A 6000-nucleotide genomic window follows, 5' to 3' on the forward strand; every position below is an offset into this window, starting at 1 on the left:
AATTCTGATGGGTCCCTTGGTATGTGATCTATTCCATTTCTCTAGTTGTTTTTATAATTTTTTTCTTTTATGTCCACCTTGGCAAGTCTGATTATTATGTGCTTTAGGGGTGATCTTCTCATATAATACCTCACAGGAGTTCTCTGAATTTCTTGTGTCTGCATGGTTACCGTTCCAGTGAGATAGGGGAGGTTTCCTTAGATCACATCTTGAAAGTCTTGTTCCAGGGTGTTCTCAATTTCTCCTTCTATCTCAGAGATGCTCATTAGTCATAGATTTGGTTTCACACAGACTTTGCTAATTTTTCTAATTATTTTCTCTATTTTTGTCAGACTGACTTAAGTCAATATTATCTTCAAGCTCTGAGATTCTTTCCTCTGCATGGTCAATTCTTCTCTTAATGCTTACGACTGTGTTTTGAAATTCTAGGAGATAATTCTTCATTTTCAGAGGTTCAGTTTGGTTCGCCCTTAGGATGGTCGGGTCAGCTTTCATTTTCTGTGGACTGACTGATTTGGGTGTTCATTTTCTCTTGGACCTCGCTGTCTTTTTTGCCATTCATTATCTGAATTGTATATCCATCATCAGGGACAAGTCATTCTGAATATGCTCCATTACTTGGAATCAGAGAGGACACTGTGAGTATCAAACTGTTTTGGTTTTGGGGAATGCCAGGTGTTTTTCATTGATTCTTCCTCATCGGTGAGGTCTGTCTTTTTAAAAAAAATTTTGTTTTGTTATTTTTTTATTTGTAAAAGTTATTATTGTGGTGACAGTTTGTGCTTTTTTCTTACTTGGCCACACTCCTCTTGTCCACTATAGAAGGGGCAGAGGTGGCAGCAAAGATGATGGCCTGGAGGAAACCTGCCGACACTGTTTCCACTGGTGCAATCTGATAGGGGCAAGGCAAGTTCTTTCCTACAAATCAGGTGCTTTCTCCTTCCTCTGACACAAATATCAGGAACTCCACACTTCCCATCCGAGCCTGGAATCACATCATCAGGGTTGGCAGGTAGTCAAGAGGGGCCCCATGGCTCAACTTTGGCATTGCTATTCAGGTAGGCATACATCAGCCTCCTATCTAAGTGAGTCTATTCCTCTCACATGGGAGTAGAAGGTTGCACACTGCCTTGCTGGAGAAGACGTAGTATTTGTCCCTCAGTACGCAAGTGGATGGGGCCACCACCCTCAAGGTGACTGTGGCTGGGGAAATCCCACTGCCCAGTGACCAAAACATAAACCAGCAGAGGTTAGCTAGTCTTGCTTCACCTGGGAGTTCTGATTTGCCAGGAGTTGCATAGGTGCAGGACGTTACTTTTGATATGACTAAGTCTAATAAGTTATTCATTAGTGAGTCTTCTCTAGGAATGCTATAAAATAGAAGTTATAAATAACAGAAGAAAAAAGATGAAGAAAAGAGCTATTTGTGTATAATACAAAAATTGATACACATTCTCTTCTACATATCTTCGGAACTGATGAAGCAGTGAATCACCTATATATATCTTAGATTTGCATTTCAGCAATTTAGACATGAAATAGTCAAGATTAAGTCATGAGTGAGTGTTTTAGTCAGGGTTCTCCAGAGAGACAAAACCAATGAGATATGTATATAGAGTTATATGAATAATGATTTATTCAGGGAAATTGGCACACTCAATTATGGAGGCTGAGAAGTCTAAACATAAATCATCTGCAAGCTGGAGAACTAGGGAAGCTGGAGCATGACTCAGTCCAAGAACGAAGGCTTTAGAAACAAGGAAGACAATGGTGTACAAAAAGCTCAAGGTCCAACAGCTTAGAAAGCTGCTCATCTATGAGTCCCCAAACTGGAAAACCTGAAATTTTGATGTTCAAGTGCAGTAGAAGAAAGATATTCAGCTCTTAAAAAACAAACATGTTCCCTTCCTCTGTCTTTTTGTTCCATCCAGGTCCTCAGTTGGTTAGATAGTGCACAGCTACATTAAAGGCAGATCTTTCTCATTCAGTCCACCTACTCAAATGCCAATCTTGTCTAGAAACACCCACACAGATTCACCTGGGGCAGATCAATCATTCTAATCAAATTCCAAGCCACTTGTCTTTTTGTTTCAGCAAAAGAAGGATGGATTTCCTGCCTACAGAGCATTGGGAGCAATGCATGCTTTACCAGTGCTGTGGGTATCTTTTAATCCAGTCAAGTTGACATAGAACCAACCACCACAAAGAGCTTGGGTCTTTGGAAAAAAATTTGAATTGAACTAGTTTTTCAGTAATATAAACTCACCTCCTAGCACAATAAGAATCCAAGATTTTGGATTCAAAGTGTAGCATTGCTTTACATAATTTGACAGATATTATTCTTGTGAAATTAAACTTCTATATAATTCAAAAAGCACTAGTATGTTTAATGAGAGTTGTGTCATCCCCGGCTTTTCTGGTTCTGGTAGATGAGTGCATCTCACCTGCAAGTTTACAGAATGTGGGAATATCTTTGAGTTGGCCTGCAATCTGGACCCTACCAAAAAATTCTCACTTATATAGGATAATATTTCAGAATAAAATACTGAAAATTCAGCAATATGTAAAACACTGATTTATGCAATTTTGATAACTATGAAGAAAATTATACATTCTGACAAAAGCCAGTGTATGTTGCAAAATTACATTTCTTAAGTAACATACCACAGAGATGAAGAACGAATTAGTAGTTACTAGATAAGGAATATTAGAGGAAGGATGTGGGTGTATAGAAAAAGGAGGCAAAAATAACATAAAATTGCACATGATAAAGCTGCATACAGACAAACACACTGAGAAAGAGAGAGAAAGAGAGGAAGAGAGGAATAAAAGCTGTAAAATAAATGTGTACATTTCTTTGTATCATCTTGCGAATGTAAAATTATTTCAAGATAAAAATTTAAAGCACAATTTTGAGCACATTATATTATTTGCTTAACAAGATATAATGTGAAAATACAATATTGAAAATTTTCTAAATGCAGAGCTGTTTAAAATGACCAGTCCTATTTGGCTAATTTGCTTTTACAAATATGTCCATAGTCAAGTCAGAGATAAAAGTGTTTGACCCTGATGGCCAGAATCAAACATATTAAAATCCTTATTCTTGGTGAAAAATATAATGTAAACAAAACTGTATTCGTTACAAGGAAGATAGTGGTGTATGTCTCTGTATGCTATATATTCAAATATCAGGTAGTCCTTGAAAAACATGGGAGTTGGGGAACTGACTCCAGCATCGGTGAAAATCAGAGTATAACTTTCAACTCCTCATAGTTAAGCTAATGTGATTATGGAGGCTGAATGCCTTCTATTGCAGGAAGCTAACAATAGCATAATTAATCAACTAACACATATTTTGTATGTTTTAATTTTGTATGTTGTATTGCACATTGCAAGTTTTATAACAAAGTCATCCAGAGGAAAAAAATGTGATTTAAACATCATAAGAATTAAATAAATAATATATTTATTATACTAATAATTAGGTGGGACCAGATCAACAAAAAGGTCTCCAAACTTTTTGTCTTTGAGTTGAGTAGGCTGAAGAAAGTAAACAGAGAGGAGGGGTTGATTTTGATATCTCAGGTTGCAGAAGCAGAAGCATGTTCACATATAAGTGGACCCATGCAATTGAAATTCATGTTCTTCCCAGGAAAACTTCATATACCACAGAATTAGTCAGGGTTCTTCAAATAAACAGAACCAATGGTATATATACACATATATACATATGTGCATGACTATTAAAGCATATAAAGAGATTTGTTACATGTATAGTAAGATTTCAAGAAATTTACTATAAGGAACTTGCTATTATGATTATGAGGATTGAAAGATTCCAAGATCTGCAGGCAAGTCAGTAGGCTGGAGACCCAGGGGAGATGATGGTGTAGCCCCAGTCAAACAAGATAGTTGATGGTGTAAGTCCAAAGACCAGAAGACTTGAGGCCCAGATCGAGTCAATATTTCAGTCTGAGTCTAAATGCAGGGAACAAAAAGTCCCAGTTAAATGCAGTCAGGCAGAATAAATTTCCTTTTATTTATACATGGAATAGCCAACTTTTTGTTCTATTGAAGTCTTCATCTTCAAATGAATAAATGAGGCCCACTCACATTAAGGAGGAAAATTTTCTTTCTTTAGTATATCAAATTAAATGCTGATCTCTTTCAGAATACTCTCACAAAAATATTCAGAATAATATTTTAACACAAATCTGGGCATCCTATGGCACAGTCAAGTTGACACACGCACATGCGTGCGTGCACTCACCCACACATATTTGTATAAGAGAGAAAAGACAGAGAGAGAGAGAGAGAGAGAGAGAGAGAGAGAGAGACCATTGTGCATGGTTGAAACATTTTTAGAGTTTCTAAAATCAAAACATATAAGTGCCTGATTTTTTGAAGAAAATGAATTTGGGTGATAGTTTAATAAAAATCCTTAAAATGTTATGGAATAAACATCTTGATGCATTTTCCAGAATACATAGATATGAATATCTGTTTGCTATTTTTATTTACTTCAAAAATACTTCAATTATATATGAAAATTATTTAAAACTTAGGTCTTCAAGAAAGTAAGCAAGAAATGGAATTCAGTCATGTAAATAAAGTGCCATAATTTTTCTTCAATTATTTGTTTTTCAGATGATTTTTTGAAATACTCTTAGGTTCACAGAAAAATTGAGAAAAAAATTTTGCATGTATTATTTACCCCCCACATGTACGTAGCCACCCACATTGTCAACATTTCTCATCAGGGTGGTATGTTTGTTTCAAGTGATAAAATCTACATTCACACATTATTGTCACTCAAAGTTCATTTGTAATATAATTATTTTGATATAACTTAAAAACAAGTAGTCAACTGAAACCAAATTGTTGACCACAAATATTTTGGGAGACCAGTGTGTAGGTCTATTTTCTAAGAATAATATTAGCACCACCCACAACTATATATTTTTTAAACATATTGAAATCTGGCAGAGGTGTAGCCAAGTACCCACTGATTTTACTAATTTAAATAGCATCCTTTGTCTTTAGGAGATACGTTTAATTGGCTGAAACAGGAAACTTATTAGTTTTATTTACATAGTAGAAACCTATACATTTAGAGCTGCTTTGAATCTGAAACATTTCTATTTCCCCCAATGTAAAAAAAAGTCATCATTCCTTCAGACATTGATTCATTTACTTGTGCATTCAACAAATTTATTTGAGCATTTACATAGCTTCAGTCATCATCTAAACTGTGGTGATTAAGCACTGCTAAAGCCAGTAAAAACACTGTTTATATAAATCTTACTCTCTGTTGGGTAAACTACTTAGGAATCCAAGAAATAGCATGTGTATACACACACACACACACACACACACACACACACACACACACACGCACACGCACACACATATGTATGTATGTGTGCCTGTGTGTGTGTATGTATGCACACACGCATATATATGTCCATATACTGTGCGAGATTGGTAGCATATATACTGTGTGAGATCGGTAGCATTTTTAGACCAAGAGCACTTTATTACATTGATTTTATTAGTAGATAAAGCTTAGTATTTGTTATGCTTATCTGGAAAATATTATAAACATGTATTAACACTCCAGTTAATGTTTTTTTAAAAAATGGATAAATGGACTTCCGGCAAGATGGTGACAGGGCAACCTGGTCTATGAAACCCTCTGCAAAGGAGAATGCAGAACATCTCTGGCTCTCTCTCTGGGGGCTGCGGACCACAACGTTGGCAGCCTGCTCTTCACATGGAGCTCGGCCGTCCCACCGCTGGACATCGCAGGGGTATGGACAGCTACTGGAGCCATAGACACAGCAGCCGCCAGTGCGGCCATGGCCTCCATGGCGGCCATAGTGCATCGTACCACCTGTGCCTGAGGCGATCCATGACTTCAGTCCTTGAATTCCCTGCAAGATCTGCTGGGATCACTGCCACCTCTGCTGCCACCATGATGTCCTGCCGGCCGTGGGT

Source organism: Carlito syrichta, unplaced genomic scaffold (assembly GCF_000164805.1).
Source record: "Carlito syrichta isolate Samal-C Ts95f unplaced genomic scaffold, Tarsius_syrichta-2.0.1 Scaffold304612, whole genome shotgun sequence".
Classification (NCBI taxonomy): Eukaryota; Metazoa; Chordata; class Mammalia; order Primates; family Tarsiidae; genus Carlito; species Carlito syrichta.